This window comes from Oryctolagus cuniculus, chromosome 11 (genome assembly GCF_051225735.1).
Source record: "Oryctolagus cuniculus isolate XC-2025 breed Fujian yellow rabbit chromosome 11, ASM5122573v1, whole genome shotgun sequence".
NCBI classification, from domain to species: Eukaryota; Metazoa; Chordata; class Mammalia; order Lagomorpha; family Leporidae; genus Oryctolagus; species Oryctolagus cuniculus.
This window is the reverse complement of record NC_142877.1, coordinates 40,741,301-40,760,135: the sequence shown is the minus strand read 5'-3', so window position 1 is coordinate 40,760,135 and position 18,835 is coordinate 40,741,301. Positions and strand designations below refer to the sequence as shown.

The window sequence follows — 18,835 nt, the reverse complement described above, 5'->3', positions numbered from 1 at the left end:
TCCTTGATCCTCTCTGCTTGGTCGTAACGAATTGTACAATCGATCAGGAAGCTGTACAGTCAATTCAAGTCTGTCACTGACAGCTGAGCTTCTCTAGTGAGCCCACCACAGCCACCAATTGCTCACAGCAATTAATTGGATCTCTCTGTGGTTGCTCCAATTACATCATTAAGAAATAACCAGACCAACCATTTTACAGTCTGGTTACTCCAGTTGTCTTAATGACTGAATTGGATTGGGCTGTCCAGTGACCCTATTGATGGCTTCACAGTTGGCCTGCAAATGACCAAGACAGCCAGTCATCCATGGCCAGCGTAATTTCACTAATAAAGTGGAGCTGTCTCCTCATATGCTGCAGACGCACTAACAGGATTGTTTTCACTGTAAACCATGCTCCCATCTGACATGAGGACATTTTCTGACAATTACGCAGCCATATGTACATTTGACTGGTCTGTCCGTAGCTTAGACTAACTCTACTGCCTCCACTATGGAATCTGTGGTGTTACTAAAGATACAAATCTGATTAAGTAAATTTCAGCTGCAAGCCAGGCATGTTGATAAATAGTTGGAAACTTCTATGAATGTCCTGATCACTGCTATTTAATGTAAATCTGTTTTTTTCCCCTCTGCTTTCAAAAGAAATAAATGACCATTTTATTCCTTGGCTGACATAGTTGATCAAAGAATGAAATGAAAACATTGGAGATGCAGGGCTTTTAAAAACCAATCTAGTCATTCTCGGACTATAAAAACCTAAATTACAACCCCAGATTTTTCTGGCAGATGTGTCTGTGGAATGCAGTTTCTTCTATTCAGCAGATACGGGTCTTTGCAAAGATGATTTGCTTCATATAGACAACCGCATACACACACACACACACATACACACACTTTTATACATACATGCGCCGTGAAGAGCTCACCCGCTATTATCTTAGGTTTCCCCCTCTCTCTTAGTCAATTTTGCTTCAAGGGTGCAGGTTTCAAAGCAGTCATTACAGATATTTTACAGTTCACTTTTGCTGTGTCACTAGCAATACTCTTTCAAATATTTATTCATGTTGTTGCTAAATAAAACACTCAAGCAAACATTTATGAGGCATTTGTGAATATATTTAAAAGAGAAGTTGTTGTCTGCGGGCCATAAGCCATTCTTTGTACAACAGATTTTAACTCAGCCATTTATTTGAAGATGTTAAGAGTCGAAACAAACACACTGGCTAGTTCATGGCGTATAGGAGCACTAGCAGAACCTTGTTTAATGAGCATCATAGAACATAAAAGTTACTATAATTCAGCAAGTTAGTTGTCACTAGAGCAAATGCAACAACTCTCCCTTCCTCATTTGTTATATTTCTGTATCATTCCTATTTCATAGCCATCATCTGTTCTCTAAAATCTCCTTCCCTCCTCCTCCTCTTTGTAAGAGGCCAGATTGAAAATGCCATGGGATATTGATAAGTAATTTCAAATATATATTATGTAACTGACTATATTAACAATAGATGTGGATCAATTTAGCAAAATTAAATTTATTTCAATAATATTGGTTCAATAATGTTTTAATGATTTTTTCACATATGCAAAAAAGAAAAGCTCCTTTTGAAAATTTTTATCAGTTCTAGCATTATTATATAAATGCACTAAAAGAAAGCAGAAAATTGCACAGTAACTTTCAATTTCATTGCTTCATGTTGTAAATTCTTGTGAATAAGTAGAATTTAAATAGCATCAAACATGGCATGTTTAGCCATAACCATTCCAAAAAGTATCCAAGCAAGAAATTTAAAAAATCTAATTATTCAGCAGAAATTCAGAATCAGTCACATCATTTGATCTAGAGAGCATTAATGAAAATAAATGTATAAAAATTTCAAATGTATTCTTATGTTAATATATTATTATTAAAACATTCACATCCAATTTTGTATCTGTTCTTTGTTAAGTAAATACCACACATATGCAGGACAGACCTCCCAGAAATCAAGTTGTATGATTTTCCTCATGGCTGGACTTGATTTAATTTGTATCATTATCTTGGCCAATTGACTTGACCTACCTGTCCCCAGTTTCCTGATCCCTAAAGTGCATTCTGATGTTTTTGATGATTAATGAGGCTACTCATTTATTCAATGCTTCTTGAGTAAAAGTGACAAGGCGCTCATGCAATAATTATTTGACAGAATTTCAATGTGCTTCATGTACTTTCCAATACCTTAGACCAAGTTGTTTAACTAAATGCTATCCAGTTCAAGTCTTGACATCACATTGAAAGACGCAAAGCTATAAACTAAGGCAATTTTCATGATCTTCATATGGTATGCATACCAGTACATACAGTCCATTTTAATAAGCAAGCTAAGAATTAAGCCTTCCAAATGGAAGCCTGAATTTTGTTTAATGAAAGATGTCATGGTGGTGTCAAAGTAAAACATGTATTATTAGCACCTAGTATATTTTCTTATCATCAAATCTAGATTTTAAAGTAGCTCATAATTTTATAATAAATATTAAATTAAAATATTCATTATAACCAAGAAATTTTTAATGTCCTAGAGGATGAGCTACCAATAGAATAAAGGAGAAAACTTGCTAGACATTTAGAAACTACCTTTTAAATAATCAAATAAAATGAAGAAATAGTTTAAAATAACTTATGCAAATGATATAATGTATACTGTGCAGTGGTTTGAATGGTGTTTGTCCCCACCAAAACTCACATTGAGGCTTAGTTCTCCAACGTAACTGTATTGAGGTGGTGGGCTTTTAAGAATGGAAATTAAGTCTTGGTCATGCTACCCTCAGAGGAGGTCAATGTTGTCTTATGGGAATACGAGTTCTCTTGGGACTGGATCAGTACTCTCAGCCTGATACCATCATGGAATCCTTCTTCCACATACAATGTTGCTCTCAGCCACGCTCCTGCCTTAAGCTGCTATCTGCCACATCATGACACAGCCTGAGGCCCTTGGCAGGTGCTGTGGCACAGTGGTGACCTTGCCTACATCCAGAATTATGAACTGAATAAACCTCTGATCTCTGTAACTTACCGATCCTCAGGTACCTTGTATTAGCAACAGAAAATGGACTAAGATATGAATGTAATGATGTGAAGACAAGTAAGTAATGCTTTAAGGGTGTGTGTTTTTCTGTGTGTATGTATGTATATATATATATATATATATATATATAAACTGTAAAGGAAAAGAATATATATAGTTTATATGTATAAACTATAAAGGAAAAGAATCGGATTTAATTAAAATTAAGAACCCATGCTGAATAAGAGAGGGAAGGGATGTACAATTTGGGACATGCTCAAGCTGACTTGCCCTAAACGGTAGAGTTAAAAACATACTAGGGGATTCCAATTCAATCCCATCAAGGTGGCATGTACCAATGCCATCTCACTAGTCCAAGGGATCAATTTCAGTTCACAATTGATCATAATGATAGGACTAAGAATCAAAGGGATCACATAAACAAGACTAGTGTCTAAAAATACTAACCGATAGAACAAAAAAGGGAGAGAATGATCCAACATGGGAAGCGGAACACACAGCAAGACTCATAGAATGACGGATGTCCTAAACAGCACTCTGGCCTCAGAATCAGCCCTTAAGGCATACGGATATATGGCTGAAAAGCCCATGAGAGTATTTCAGGCATGGAAAGCCAAGACACTCTGGCAAAAAAGACCTAAATGAAAGATCTCCGCGAGTGAGATCCCAGTGGAAAGAACAGGTCATCAAAGAAGGAGGTACCTTTCTCTGAAGGGAGGAGAGAACTTCCACTTCGACTATGACCTTGTCTAAATATGATAAGAGTCGGCGAACTCAAAAGGCTTCCATAGCCTTGGCAACTCATGACAAGAGCCTAAAGTGATTACTGATGCCATAAACAAGAGTGTCAAATTGTTAAGTCAACAACAGGAGTCACTGTGCACTTACTCCTCATGTAGGATCTCCGTCCTTAATGTGCTGTACATTGTGATTTAATGCTATAATTAGTACTCAAACAGTATTTTTCACTTTGTGTTTCTATGTGGGTGCAAACTGTTGAAATCTTTACTTAATGTATACTAAACTGATCATCTGTATATAAGAGAAATGAAAATGAATCTTGATGTGAATGGAAGGGGAGAGGGAGCGGGAAAGGGGAGGGTTGCGGGTGGGAGGGACGTTATGGGGGGGAAGCCATTGTAATCCATAAGCTGTACTTTGGAAATTTATATTCATTAAATAAAAGTTAAAAAAAAAGAACCCAAGGCCGGCGCCGCAGCTCACTAGGCTAATCCTCCGCCTTTGCGCGCTGGCACACCGGGTTCTAGTCCTGGTCGAGGCACCGGATTCTGTCCCGGTTGCCCCTCTTCCAGGCCAGCTCTCTACTGTGGCCAGGGAGTGCAGTGGAGGATGGCCCAAGTGCTTGGGCCCTGCACCCCATGGGAGACCAGGAGAAGCTCCTGCCATCAGATCAGCGCGGTGCGCCGGCCGCAGCGCGCGCCGGCCATTGGAGGGTGAACCAACGGCAAAAAGGAAGACCTTTCTGTCTCTCTCACTGTCCACTCTGCCTGTCAAAAAAAAAAATAAAAAATAAAAAAAGACAATTAAAAAAAAAAAAGAACCCATGCTTAGTAAGACATCGCTAACAGAATAAAAAGGCAAACAAAAGAGAAAATATTTGAAATGTAATAAAGGTTTCATGTTGGCTGATGCACTTGATGACAAGCATTTTTTTTTTCTTTTTTTGACAGGCAGAGTGGACAGTGAGAGAGAGAGACAGAGAGAAAGGTCTTCCTTTGCCGTTAGTTCACCCCCCCCCCAGTGGTCGCTGCGGCCGGTGCTCTGCGCTGATCCAAAGCCAGGAGCCAGGTGCCTCTCCTGGTCTCCCATGGGGTGCAGGGCCCAAGCACTTGGGCCATCCTCCACTGCACTCCCTGGCCACAGCAGAGAGCTGGCCTGGAAGAGGAGCAACCAGGACAGAATCGGGCGCCCCAACCAGGACTAGAACCCGGTGTGCTGGCACCGCAAGGCGGAGGATTAGCCTAGTGAGCCGCGGCGCCGGCCATCCAGTGAGGTTTTAATTACAGTCAAAGAGCATCTTCACGTAACATTTAAACCTCTGTACTAAAAACAGGAAATAGGGTGAAAGAATGGCTGGTGGATATACTTTTAACTTTAGCCATTTAGGTTTCAGCCTCCTAAGACATTCACCAAGGTATGGGCATCATAATACACTTGAGGTCCAAAGAGCTATTTCTTTTTAAAAGTAAATCATATTATTTACAGTTGAGATTTACAACATGATGTTATGGGATGCACACAGAGTCAAAGGGCAGATAGTGAAGCAACTTCACCTTTCATCTCACATAGTTACTTTTTAAACTGCAAAAGCAGATAAACTCTACTAATTTAGCTCAATCCCAAATACAGTACAATTCTATTAATTATAGACTTTATGTTGTGCTTCAGAGCTCCAGGCTTCTTCTTTCTACATTTCTGGTAACCTTTGACCTACATCTCATTCCCCACCTCTACCCCTGGTAACCATAATTTTATTCTCTATATCTATATAAATCTCCATCTCTCTCTCTCTCTCTCTCTCTCTCTCTCTCTCTCTCTCTCTCTCTCTCTCTCCTTCTCTCATTCTAGATTCCACATCCAAATGAGAACCTGCAATATGTTTCTGTCTGTGCTTGGCTTATTTCATGTATCATAATGTTCTCAACTTTCATCATCCACATTGTTGTAAATGGCGAGATTTCCTTTTCAAAGCCTAAATAATATTGCAGTGTGTGTGTGTGCGTGTGCATGTGTGTGTGTGTACACTGCATTTTCCTTATTCATCTGTTTATCTCCTGACAATTAGTTTGCTTCCATATGTTGGCCATTGGGAATAATATTGCAGAGAATGTGAGAGTGCAGATATCTCTATGAAGTGGTGATTTCACCTCCTTTGGGCATATGCCCAGGAGGGGTGTTGTTGGGTCAGATGGTACCAAAGAGCTGCTGTTGGAATCATTGCTTCTCCAATTACTATTGTGTGATCTTTGACTTCACTTGCCCTGTGAAAGCTTGCTGAATTGGCTCAGAGCACTAGCTGCTGGGAATGCATAGTTGAAACAAGTCACAGCTTCTGACTTCACAGTGGGAGAAACAGACAGGATGTGCGTTTCTTTCATTAGCGCATAATCAGGACTGTGGGAGACTGTTTCCATCCACGTGGCTCCAGGAGCATATCACTAAGGTACTGAAATCTCTAGGTACCAAGGAAAGCCACCAGAGGATGGCACAAATCATGCGATCTGATTCTTGAGGAAGGAGCGGGGCTTTGCCAGGGAATGAAGGACCAAAAGACAAGACTCTGAAATAAAAACCCTTGAGAAAGAAGAAAGCAGAGCTCTGCGGGAAAGGACGTGTGTTTCTACAGTGATTCACTACGTGAAGCATAAACTACAGGGAGGCTAGAGAGTGGGGGCTGGGCCATGCCTGGGCACCCGAGGCTGCTCCTAAACTTTTTCTGACACCAACAAGGAACTTTAGGCCAATTTCAAATCTTAAACCTCACTGGGACTTTACAGGGCAGGATGGAAGGGATGGTGGGGGCAAAGATCAGGCCTGGACATTAGTTAGGAGGGGCACAGTGGTCCAAGAGATGGTGATGGTGGCACTGGGGATGCAAAGAAGACTGTAGGTTTCAGAGCCATTAGGGAGAGAAGGGATTATCTGATGAGGTGCGAGCCCTGGTGAGAAATGGGGTGTCAGAAAGGAGACCTGAATCTTAGTCTGGGTATCCTGCAGTGTGAACCCAATAGATAGCACTTGAACTCGAACAACAGGTCTCAGGAGCTAGCACCACTTTTCACAGCACAACCGGCTACAGCAGAATCTGCTCTAAAGAAATAACTTCTCAGTAGGCACATACAGGGAGGCTGATCAATTGTGAGAAAGATTCTAATATATTTTTTTAATGCACCTAACAAGAACATTCTATCAGAGGGAGAAAAGGCTATTCCAAATAAACACAGCTTATCTCTTTCATTCTTACCGCTGAGTAATGAGCTTTATAAATTGGTTTGAAGAAAAAAAAATTTTATTAGAAGCCTGTCTTTGCTTTGATTAAAAGAGGATTGAATACTTGAAGCACTCCCTCTGCAGCTGACTTTGTGGCTTTAGCATGCGGATGGATAACCAGATCAAAAACCAATCAATAAAAGTTCTATAATAAGAAATGCTAATTGAGCCCACAACCTGTGAGAAGAATTTTGGGAAATGCAGAGACTTGGCCTCTGTTCTCAGTGAACTCCCTAGGATAAGGTAATGAGCATGTTTCTCTGTGAGTGGACAAGCGGATATTGAATACCCACTGGTAGGAAACAAGACACCTCCTTTAAGCCTTACAAAGTTCTCACCATCACTGCTTATCAGTTTATCACTATCAGACTTTATGAGCTTCTATCTATTTCACAAAGTTTTCTTGGTCTTTGTACTGGTCAACATCCTCTCTCCAGCAAGGCCATACATATGAAATAATGTCAGAATTTCATGGAAAATGGGACTAAAAGGTAAGTTTACAATGGTGAAAAAATTTTCAGAATTCATGTATGCTTTTTGCCTAGTATGCATTTCCATGAACTTTTTGAAGACCTCTCATATACAGCGAATAGGGATTCTGTCACATCCTTTCTTTACATCTGGATTTACTATCCCGATACCTAGGGGAGACTGGGGTTCCAGATGTCTGCGTGGCTGGAGTTGAACTGATGGGACAGCAGATCACGTACTGCCAGGCGAACAATGAGCAAAACAAAGAAGGTGCTGGAGTTATGAGAGTCTTCATGACAAGCTCAAGGGTCTATGATTATGAGTCTGTTTGTACGCAGGAAGCTTAGCTTAGTGATTGCAACTGTGTATTACCATAACTTACAGATAACAAGGATCCAAAATTTATTGTTAGAATTAGAAATCAATGAGAGTTGGGCCGGTGCCGCGGCTCACTAGGCTAATCCTCCGCCTTGCGGCGCCAGCACACCCGGTTCTAGTCCCGGTTGGGGCGCCGGATTTTGTCCTTGTTGCCCCTCTTCCAGGCCAGCTCTCTGCTGTGGCCAGGAGTGCTTGGGCCCTGCACCCCATGGGAGACCAGGAGAAGTACCTGGCTCCTGCCATCGGATCAGTGCGGTGTGCTGGCCGCAGCGCGCCAGCCGCGGCGGCCATTGGAGGGTGAACCAATGGCAAAAGGAAGACCTTTCTCTCTGTCTCTCTCTCACTGTCCACTCTGCCTGTCAAAAAATAAAATAAATAAATAAAAAATAAAAAAAGAAATCAATGAGAGTTTCAAGTCAATGTCCTTTGTGGATGGGTGACTGTTTCATGTTTTCCAGAAGAATTCTGTTGCAACAGGCTGGTTTAAAGCATTCATGGGGAAGTTTCTTTCCAGTGCAATCTTGGAGTCCAGTGGTTCTGACCTAGCATATAAAAGTTGTTCAGGCCAGCTTTTGACCACAGATCACTTATAAGAAACATTATCTGCTAATTGGAACAATTACTGAATTATCTACCAGGTAATTTACTATATATCAATAATTGATTTTTCTATCATGAGCTCTTCCAACAATCATTTCCATTAGGTCTAATGAGCAGAGTTTTACTGGCTAAATAAAACCACTAGTATATATGTTTATATATATATATATATATATATATATATAGTTGATACGAATGGAATTAATAGATTTATCCTAGCTGTTGAATTGCCAGACTGAAGTAACTAGGTTTGAGTTGTTTCCAACAATGACTTTATGCTAAGGTGCACCCTTGAGGCTTAAGAGGTAAGTTCTCGCTACCTCTGTAGGAGACTTGGATTGTGTTCCTGGATTCTGTCTTTACCCTGCACTGGCTCAACTCCAACATTATGGACATCAGAGGAGTTAATCAGAGGATGAGGACTCTGTCTGTCTCTGTCTCTTTCTCTGTCTTCTGTCTCTGTTCTGCCTCTTAAATTGAAAAAAAAAATTGGAGAAGGAAATTTTGAAATTCATGCTTGTTTTCATAAAATGCATTTCTCTAATTTTTTGAACACCCCTGATATACAAAGGGAGTTCAAAAAGTTAATGAAAAATGGAATTAAAATGTAATATTTATGCATATGGCGAGACAGAAACAGGCAAATTGAAACAGAGAGACAGACAGATAACACATACATACAAACACAGAAAGAGAAATAGTGGGTGAATGTTGTGTTGCAGAGGGTTAAGCTGTTGCTTGCAGCATTGGTTAAGCTGTTGTTCGCAACACTGCATCCCAAACCAGTATGCTTGATCAAGTCCCAGCTACTGTGTTCCAATCCAGCTTCCTGCTAATGCACATAGAAAGGCAGCAGATGGTGCCCCAAGAATTTGGGACCCTGCCATCATGAAGGGGACCAGGATGGAGTTTCTGGCTCCTGGCTTTGGCCTGGCCCAGATCTGACTGTTGTGGCCATTTAGGGTGTGAATCAGAAGATGGAAAATTTCTCTCTCTCTCTCTCCCTCCTTCTGTTGATGTAAGTATGACTTTAAAATAAATAAATCTTAATAAAAAGAATAAAAAGGAACAGCTTTCTTAATGATTAAGTCATATTAGTTTAAAATATGAATAATTCCTCAGTGTTCATTTCAATTAAGTAATTATTTACATCATCTTCAGATTTAAAAGTTTTGAACTTTAACCACCAACCTAGTGGAAAAAAACAAGCCTTGTCTTATTGTAGAATCTTATCCTTCTCGTGAGGGACAATAAGCTGACTAAAGAAAGGAAGAAAAGTTGCAGAACTTGACTGAAAGTTGAAAGTCAGATTCACATAACTTTAACATGAAAATGATAATTTAGGCAATTTTTTCCAGGAAAGCATTGCCTCAATTATCCAGACATCATAGTAAAAATTTTGTGAAGGTTTAAATTATATGTACAGTTTCATAATATTTCATTTTACTGTGATGATGAACACATCACTTAGGTAGAGTGGTTTTGGTCATTTGTTTTGATTCGTTTTTTTAAAAACTGATTTTCCTAATTTCTCATGTACTCAGGCAACACTGAGACTGAGATAAAAGTAGAGATTTAACAAAATCATATGAACACCAGCTGTTGCACATAGGTATGCCGTTCCATTTCATTTCAGACTTTAAAAAATAACTATTGTTTTGCCATTAAGAAAAAAAAAAACTCTGTTGAAATATGTCACAAAGTTTGAGACTTGGGGCAAATAGCCAAATGAAAACCCACGGATTTCTTTATCCTTTAAGCTTTAAGGTGTTTTTGAAAAGTGTCCATAAAATAAATTATATGCACTTTACAGAACTCGGGCAAGCTCTCATGTTGCTGCACTCTGAGTGATAAAATCTTCCCTCTCTCATATTCACATATTTTTAAGAATTGAGTCACTGCACATTCAGCTTCCATGTCCAATAGTTGAAACCAAATCCTTCTCATTTAAAAAGGAGTGCGGTATCCCGAGTGATTGATATTGCAACTTAGCTTCTGTGATGAATTATTCCCAGATGCTAAGGCAGATAAAGTGCCCCTCTTTCCTCTAAAATACCTGTGTAAGCAGGTGGATTTCAACCAGATGACTTCAAGCAGCACGTATTCTGCCATTACTCTCGATGTGATTAAAAGTTGGATAAAGACCCTTCCACTGCCAAGGGCATAATCATCACACTTCATCTGATAAACATTTACTAGGCATGTGTACCCAGCACTGTGCTAAAAAGCAGTGAGTCTATACTCAGACATATTTATGACACACCTGTGAAGGCCATTGAGCACAGCAGAGGGACCCTGGTAAATACAATGTCATCAAAAATTGGTATAAGTCTTAAAAAAATAGATGTTGCTATAATTCTAATGAATGAAAACCAAAGACAAACTCTTACAAGGCCAGCGCTGCGGCTCATTAGGCTAATCCTCCACCTGAGACTAGATGCCTCAGGGGCCGGTGTTGTGGCACCTTGTACTAAGCCTGCAATGCAGGCTTCCCCTAAGAGCACTAGTAAGAGTCCCTGTTGCTCTACTTCTGATCCAGCATCCTGCTAACATGCCTGGGAAAGCAGTGGAAGATGACTCAAGTACTCGAGCCCTTGCTACCCAAGTAAGAGAACCAGTTGGAGTTTCAGGCTCCTGGCTTCAGCCTGATCCACCCACAGCCATTACAACCATATGGGGAATGACCCAGCTGGTAGAAAGTCAATTTCTCTCTCTTTCCCTCTCTCTCTTGCTCCAACTCTGACTTTCAAATGAAGAAATAAATCTTAAAATAATAGATGCCTTAGAGTTATGGCACCCAAGAGAGGAGCTGGGGGTATTTACAGACTGAAGAATCATTGCTTGAGGACAAGGTTCCAAGGAGGTATAGATTCGTGGCACTGGTAGCCCACTGAGGGCAGAGTAGCCTTCTGCTGGTGGATATTACCACCGTAATGGAAAAAAAGCTCTCAGACTAAGAGCTGCAAAGGCTGGTAGCTGGAAATTGTCTGGAACAGAGAAAAATGTGAAGGCCCAAGGAATATGAACAGGGCATGGGCCACGTCTCCTATAGTAATGTTATCTTACTCCTTTGTAGCTCCTCTTTTCTTTCTTTGTCCTCTTTTTCTTTTCCTTTTCCCATCCCTGTCCTCATTTTATTCATTTTATTTGGTTAAATATCAGTGTATCAGGGCAGAGACACTTATCTCTTTTCTAATTGCTGTTTTTTTATCTTGAGAAAAATTCCTTCACATCCACTTGGTGATATTAGTTTAAAATATATTGCCAAAAATATGAATAGAGGAGACAAAAACTTGTTTTATAGGATTGAGAAATATGTGTGCCATTTAGTGCCTTATCTGCACACATATCACACTAACATTATTAAAACACACCTGAAGCTCAGAGTGTTTTAATATTCAAGGTTTGATAATTTATTTAATTTTATTCTGGTGGCATCTCACAAAGAACAAATCTTCCTTCTGTCTCAACCTCGCTATGTCAAGGGTTATTCATGGAAAATCTCAGACTTATCAGGACTCTGCAGGACTGCCTTCTTTTAGCTTTTATATGAACATTCAGCATTTTAAACCAGTGAGATTAAAAAGTGGTGAGTTTTGTAAGTGATCATGTTGCCAGATGAAGCAGTGGTTACACAGATGTTCTAGACATGTCCGATGGCTTTGTGTTGTTGAGTTACGATTCAAGTTGAGTTTCTATAAATGAGCTTTAGTTTGTGGATGCATGCTAATGATTAAGGGACTATGTTCCACACTGAAATAAAACATGAGAAACAGTATAGTAAAAAATATAGCCTTCTACCATAAAGAAAAAGAACCAACCACCTAAAAGAATGTTTTCAGATATTTCTAGAGAATCTAAGCCTATTTGCATTCCAAATGGGTGTATCGAACACCATTATTAACACTACATAATTTCTCCATTTTATTCACATTTCTCTACTGTAACAGTCAGAAAGAAATTCTAAGGCTGTTTGTTTCAGTCTGCTGTAAATAATGTGACTTTGGGTGGTAATTTATGAAATGATGTACAATTAAGGGACCATTTGTCCTTCAAAAACTGAAAAGCAAAGCAAAAAATTTACCTAGCTCAATACAAGAATTCTGATCACCAAGTCTTGGTTTCTACTTGAAAAGCCATTCAAACAGACATCATTGAATATCTTGTTAAAATCATTTCTAATGATGACTAATATCTGGGAAATTATAATAGACATTTCAGAATCGATGATTCATTCCCACAAAGATGCAGACTCTCTGGGTGAATTTGACTTTAAAAAAAAAAAAAAAAAGTCCACTATGCCAAGACTTTGACTTCCTTTTTTGTTTCAACTTTGGGAAAAAATGGTTTCCACATCCCTGAAAGGTCTCTCCTGGGCCTTCTTTATTGTTAAGGTGGTATTTTTCCACAGTGAAAGGCTTTGGAGCATGTCAATTTATTGTGCATGTCCATCCTTCATACTAATTCAGAGTAACTATTATGGGAAATCAATGGAGCGTGAGTTATTCTTACATTTTGTGTGATGTCTCAGTATAATCTAGACAGCCCCAAATATCAGTTCAGATAATGGCCTCAACAGACATTTGCTGGGAGCCTACCTCGTAGAAGACGTTGTGTTATATGTGAAAGACGATTCATAAGGTGGGAGATAGCCCCCGGTTTCTTTCAGTTTGCAATCTCAAGAGGATCTTGAGCATTAACATGGGGTCAGCAAGTTGACATTCAAGGCATGCCCCATTTTGCAGAACCTTCCCTTCTTTCTGCAGGTCAGTTGAACTTCTTGCAATTCTCCAGGCATGACAGTCTCTTCCTAGCCACCAGACCCTTGCTCTTTTGCCTTGAAGGTAAACCTTTTGTTGATTGCCTCTCCAACTTCTGCTTATCGCCAGGTGCCAGCCACCGTGCTGTATCCTTCAGAGAACTTTCCTAATCACCTAATCTGTAACAGGTGTGACCTTTTTCCTCCTCTGGAAGTCTGAGTTACTCCTGCCTTGGCACCTATCGAAATGTGTGATGTTCCACTCATTCACCAAGCTGGTCAGCAAGCCAGAATTCCATAACTGAGGACCTTTGATGTGTTTTGGAACTCATCAAACAAAAGAAAGAAGGCATGTATTCTCAATTCTGGTGAGAAGATATAGGCAATAAACTAAATAAATTTAAAATAAAGATGGTTTGGATTTTTTAAACACTATAAAGAAAATTAAGTAGGTAAATAAGATATATGGTCACCATCAGGAGTATACAGGAGCTACTTAAGATAAGGTGGCCTGGAACATAACTCAGAGGCGTCCAGAGGGCTCATATGTCTCCTATTTTCCATATTCCTAAGCCTTAAAAAAGGGTTTCAGGCAGAGGGAATGACAGAGGCAGAGACTCCAAGGCTTCAGCCAGCTGGAGAATTTAGCCTGAAAGAGAGGAGTGATAACAGAGCAAAGATGGAGAAGGCAACAGAGGTTACATCATGAGGGATGCTGTGAGTTATGGTAAAATTTTATTCCAAGCGCACTGGAAGTTTCCTCTAGGATGTTAAGCCCTGGAAGTTGGAAGGATAAAAAAATGATGATTTATTTTTTTAAAAAATATCATCATTGTATTTCATAAAATATATCAACTATATAAACAATGTAGATTAATCTGGATCAGAGTAATGTTGGTAATCAGGTGGTAATTTTGGGCTTAGTAATTCATCCATCTTTACTATGGTATATTATCTTAAGAAGAGGATATCTGCTTTGTAGGTATGTCTTTAGATCACCACAGTTGAGGATTGTGGATTATTAATTTATTTTTTAAAGTTCTCAACTTAGGGGAAGTGGCTACTTCCAGACGGAGTTAACAATGTGAGCATCTCCAAAATCTATTCTTTCCTCTCCCCACTCTGGTGCCAAGTCACTGAATATTCAATGAATCTGTTCTCACCAATTCACGCTTTCAACCAAGCTGATGCTTTATGGTAGAGATACTTAAATAAGAGCTTCTTAATTTATTAAAAACACATTTCTATTATACACTCCCAGGATGTTGCAAAGATGTTTTCAAAAACTAGCATTAACATTCTTAGGAGATAGATCCTTTATTTCTCAATATGTATCATTAAAAACTGACAATACAAGAGCATCAAATGACGATTTTGGGATTTTTGAAACAAACTGATGAAAAATTATTGGTATAAATAGCAATTTTAATAAATATCTTTGTAAATAAAATACTAAGAAGAAAAATGCTTGTTTTTCAGTTTATAAGAAAATCAATATATCCTTAACATTATATATATATATATGTACAACTCAGGCATATGTGAATGTTAGTTTATGAAATAGTATTTGTAAGTAGTAGACCTCATTAATTAGATGAGTTTATTTGCATCACTTTTACATCAGATTCACAGATGTGATGATGTTTGTTGAACTAAAAGAGATGACATGAATCACAAGTAAGATACTCGGTTTCTTCAATTTATGAAATAGTGAAAGAGGGGAAAATCAGTTCTTGCACATAGGTTCCTTTTTCCAATAATAATAGAAATGTTTTTCCAATAGAATTATGTTAGTAACATATGTAATTTCAATTTACTAACAGCTGATTTAAAAGTAAAAAGACGGCAGGCGCCACAGCTCACTAGGCTAATCCTCCGCCTGCGGCGCCGGCACCCCGGGGTTCTAGTCCTGGTTGGGGCGCCGGATACTGTCCTGGTTGCTGCTCTTCCAGTCCAGCTTTCTGCTGTGGCCTGGGAAGGCAGTGGAGGATGGCCCAAGTGCTTGGGCCCTGCACCCGCATGGGAGACCGGGGGAAGCACCTGGCTCCTGGCTTCAGATCTGTGCAGCACGCTAGCCGTAGCAGCCATTTTGGGGGTGAACCAACGGAAAGGAAAGGAAGATCTTTCTCTCTGTCTCTCTCTCTCACTGTCTAACTCTGCCTGTCAAAAAAAAAAAAAAAAAAAGTAAAAAGAAACATGTGGAATTCATTTTATATTTTACTTAATGTATCTAAACATTGTCATGTCAACCGATCATCAATATAAAATATTAATGAGATAATTTGTATTTTCTTTGAATTAAGTTTTGGAAATCTGTGTATTTTACAACTCATCTCAGTTTGCTTTCAAACATTTCCACTGGTCAATGAACAAACATGGTTAGGGTGACTGTACTGGACAGTACAGCCATGTATGTTCATCTTACACAGTCTACCATGAAAGTATGTATGTTCCAGTGTGAAAGAGGTGACAAAATATAACCCATAATAAATTCAGAAATTAGTTTTCCTCTAAACTCACATAGTCTTTATTCTAGTCACCAAAACTGTTGTCTACTTAAGGCCATCCTTTGGTCATTTAGATTCTCAAGCTAACTTCTTGTAGCTGTTCCTACTGCTTTTAAAACTGAAGTGGGGGGCTGGCGCTGTGGTGCAGCAGGATAACATCCTGGCCTGAAGCATCGGCATCCCATATGGGCTCCGGTTCTAGTCCCGGCTGATCCAGCTCTCTGCTGTGGGCTGGGAAAGCAGTAGAAGATGGCCCAAGTCCTTGGGCCCCTGCACCCTCATGGGAGACCCGGAAGAAGCTCCTGGTTCCTGGCTTCAGATCGGCGCAGCTCCGGCAGTTGAGGCCATCTGGGGAGTGAACCAGTGGATGGACGACCTCTCTCTCTGTCTCTACCTTTCTCTGTAACTATGTCTTTCAAATAAATAAAATAAATCTTAAAAAAAGTGAATCATTAATGGAATAGTATGTTATTAATCTGAATTTCTTATAAAGGTCAATTTGTAGATGCCACCGACATCTGACATGACACCACACAATGTTGCACCTTATCTGGTTGCTTTATCTATGATTTCCAGAACCCTACTCTTATCTGTAGTGTGGTTATTGAAGGGAGTCAGTCTGACTGGCAATATCCTCAAGTAGAAGAGATTATATTAAGAAACCTCATCATGGTGGATAGACCATTTCCATTTAATCACAGAGTTTCTGGAAATATGTGCATAGATCCGTGTGGGCAGAATACTGGAAATTCTCTCCTTAGGAAAAGATCGAATGTGATGTGATCTCTTCCAGTTGGAGATCAGTCACTTGCTTGAGGCCAGTGTGTAAGCACATCTTTGTCGCATTTCTGGAAAGGAAATAGTTCAAAGCTGTCACCCTAAGAAATTATACTTTGTTTTCTTCCATAAATTTTCTAAATATCTCTTTCTATGCTTTTCAGAGCCTTTTATCTGCGATGGAAGAATTAAGATCGTTGAGTTTCTCCTTCACCTGGCTTATTCAAATAATGATATAGTGTCCAGTAGCAGTTTTCAAATGGCACAAAATCGCATCATTTCAAGATCGAATGCTCTTTCCTGCACACTGGGTATTTTATAAGTAAGCTGAAAAGCAAAATTAAAATAGTAAAAGACACTGATAATTATCTGGTGAAAAGTTTTTTAGATCTCAGAGCTCTAGTCTTTGAAAAGCACTATGAAGTCCAGCTGTGAAATTTCCCCTCCGTTATCAACATTTAAGACCGCTATATTTTCTTTTTAGTAAAAAAAAAAAAAAAAAGAGAGAGAGAGAGAGAGAGAGAGATAGAGAGAAGAAGAAGAAGAAATAAATAAATAAGTAATCATAGACACATAATAAACAAACAAACATAAATTCTGGGCAGCTGTGACAATCAGAGAAGTAGGGTGTAAAGAGAATTCTATTAGCTTCCAGACACTAGAAAGGTGTTAAGTGGCTTGAAAAGCTGTGTTAAGTGATAGCTGGTGAAAGCCTGCCTTCACTTCCACTATCTGGCAGGGAACATTTCCATATCTTCATTGAAGAAGTGTAAATGAGGCTGCCACTAGCTGTGATGCTGAGAGAGGGCCACCCATTGTTAAACAGATCCTGGCTCTGTCATATTAAAACTGTAGCTCTGATCACTCATTAGAAGGTCTATTGTTAAGAAAAGCCTATATTTTTCCTCACAAAGAGAAAAGACATGTTTGAGGATTTCCGTGCAGGGAAAAGAGAGATAAGAAATTTTATGTGTATTGGAGTCTGGAGAAAAAATCCATAAACTCATATGAAATACTGACTGTATCTCCAAAGGCTTCATAGGGCCTGTTCTTTTGGAGAAATGAGTCCCATTCTGATGAACTATAAGGTTGCTTTAGGAAATTCTCAAGTCCAATAAATATTACCGTGTAAGCAGAGGCTACAAATTAGACATAGATCAAAATGGCCAAGGGCACTGCTTTACTCCCTGTGCTCCAGGAGGGCTATTTTTGCTTCCTCCTCCTCTTTACTTTTCCATTACCAACTCTATCAACAGAAAATCCCACTAATTCTCCATCTTGAGTTTTAGATATATTCTTTATGTTCACTTTAACCTCCTTCCCTCTCAAATCCAAACTCTCTTTATCTGCCCCTGGATAAGCATTAAAATCATGGTAAATTTGATTCTCCAGGCTGCAGGCTCTTTCTAGCCACCCCTCTCCTTCATGCAAAGGATAAAATACACGGGAACTCAGATCAATTTCTTCCAACAACACACCATCCCTTGTTCAGCAGCCTGTACTGATTCTATATCATTGCCTATTCTATTCACTGATTGAGCTGATGAGATTCCCATAGCTGCAGCTAAACAATACTGTGCCTTTTGGGGACTCAGGCATAATGTGTCTTAAATTCAGTTTCTCCAGAAACAGGCTCCAGAGACACAGCTTTAAGTGTGAATAGTTTATCTGGGAAGTGATCCTAAGACGCAGCAGTAAGGAAGCAGTAAGGAAATTGAGGTAGAGAAGGAAGTTAACAGGGATGCATTGTAGAGAGGCAAACTGCTGTGGGTAACTAGAGTGCTATCTCGTTGGAGGGTTCTGAGATAGTGTAAGAAATGCATTGTAGTTAGCCCACTAGGAGATGCGTTACAAACATGCCTTGAAATCACACCACTGGTGGCCAAAGAACTGGGGATATAAAGGAATCAACCCTCAGTGATCATTGGTTGAGTGCCTCTCATGGGAGAGAGGGAGTATCTTTGTTTCTGTGTGTAACACATCTTTAAGCATCTTTTGCAGGGCTGGACGAGTGGCAACAAATTCTTTCAATTTCTGTTTGTTATGAAAAGTCTTTATTTCACCTTCATTCACAAATGAGAGCTTGGCAGGATATAATATTCTGGGCTGGCAGTTGTTCTCTCTTAGTACCTGGGCTATATCTTGCCATTCCCTCCTAGCTTGTAGAGTTTCTGATGAGAAGTCAGCTGTGAGTCTGATTGGAGATCCTCTGAGAGTAATCTGACGTTTCTCTCTTGCACATTTTAGGATCTTTTCTTTATGTTTCA

The 18,835-nt window shown here is 39.4% G+C and overlaps 1 protein-coding gene across 4 annotated transcripts in view; it reads right to left on the bottom strand.

Annotated features, from left to right (window-relative positions):
• Positions 1-18,835, bottom strand: part of MACROD2 (mono-ADP ribosylhydrolase 2) — a 2,169,899-nt gene that overhangs the window by 264,125 nt on the left and 1,886,939 nt on the right. The window lies entirely within an intron of this gene.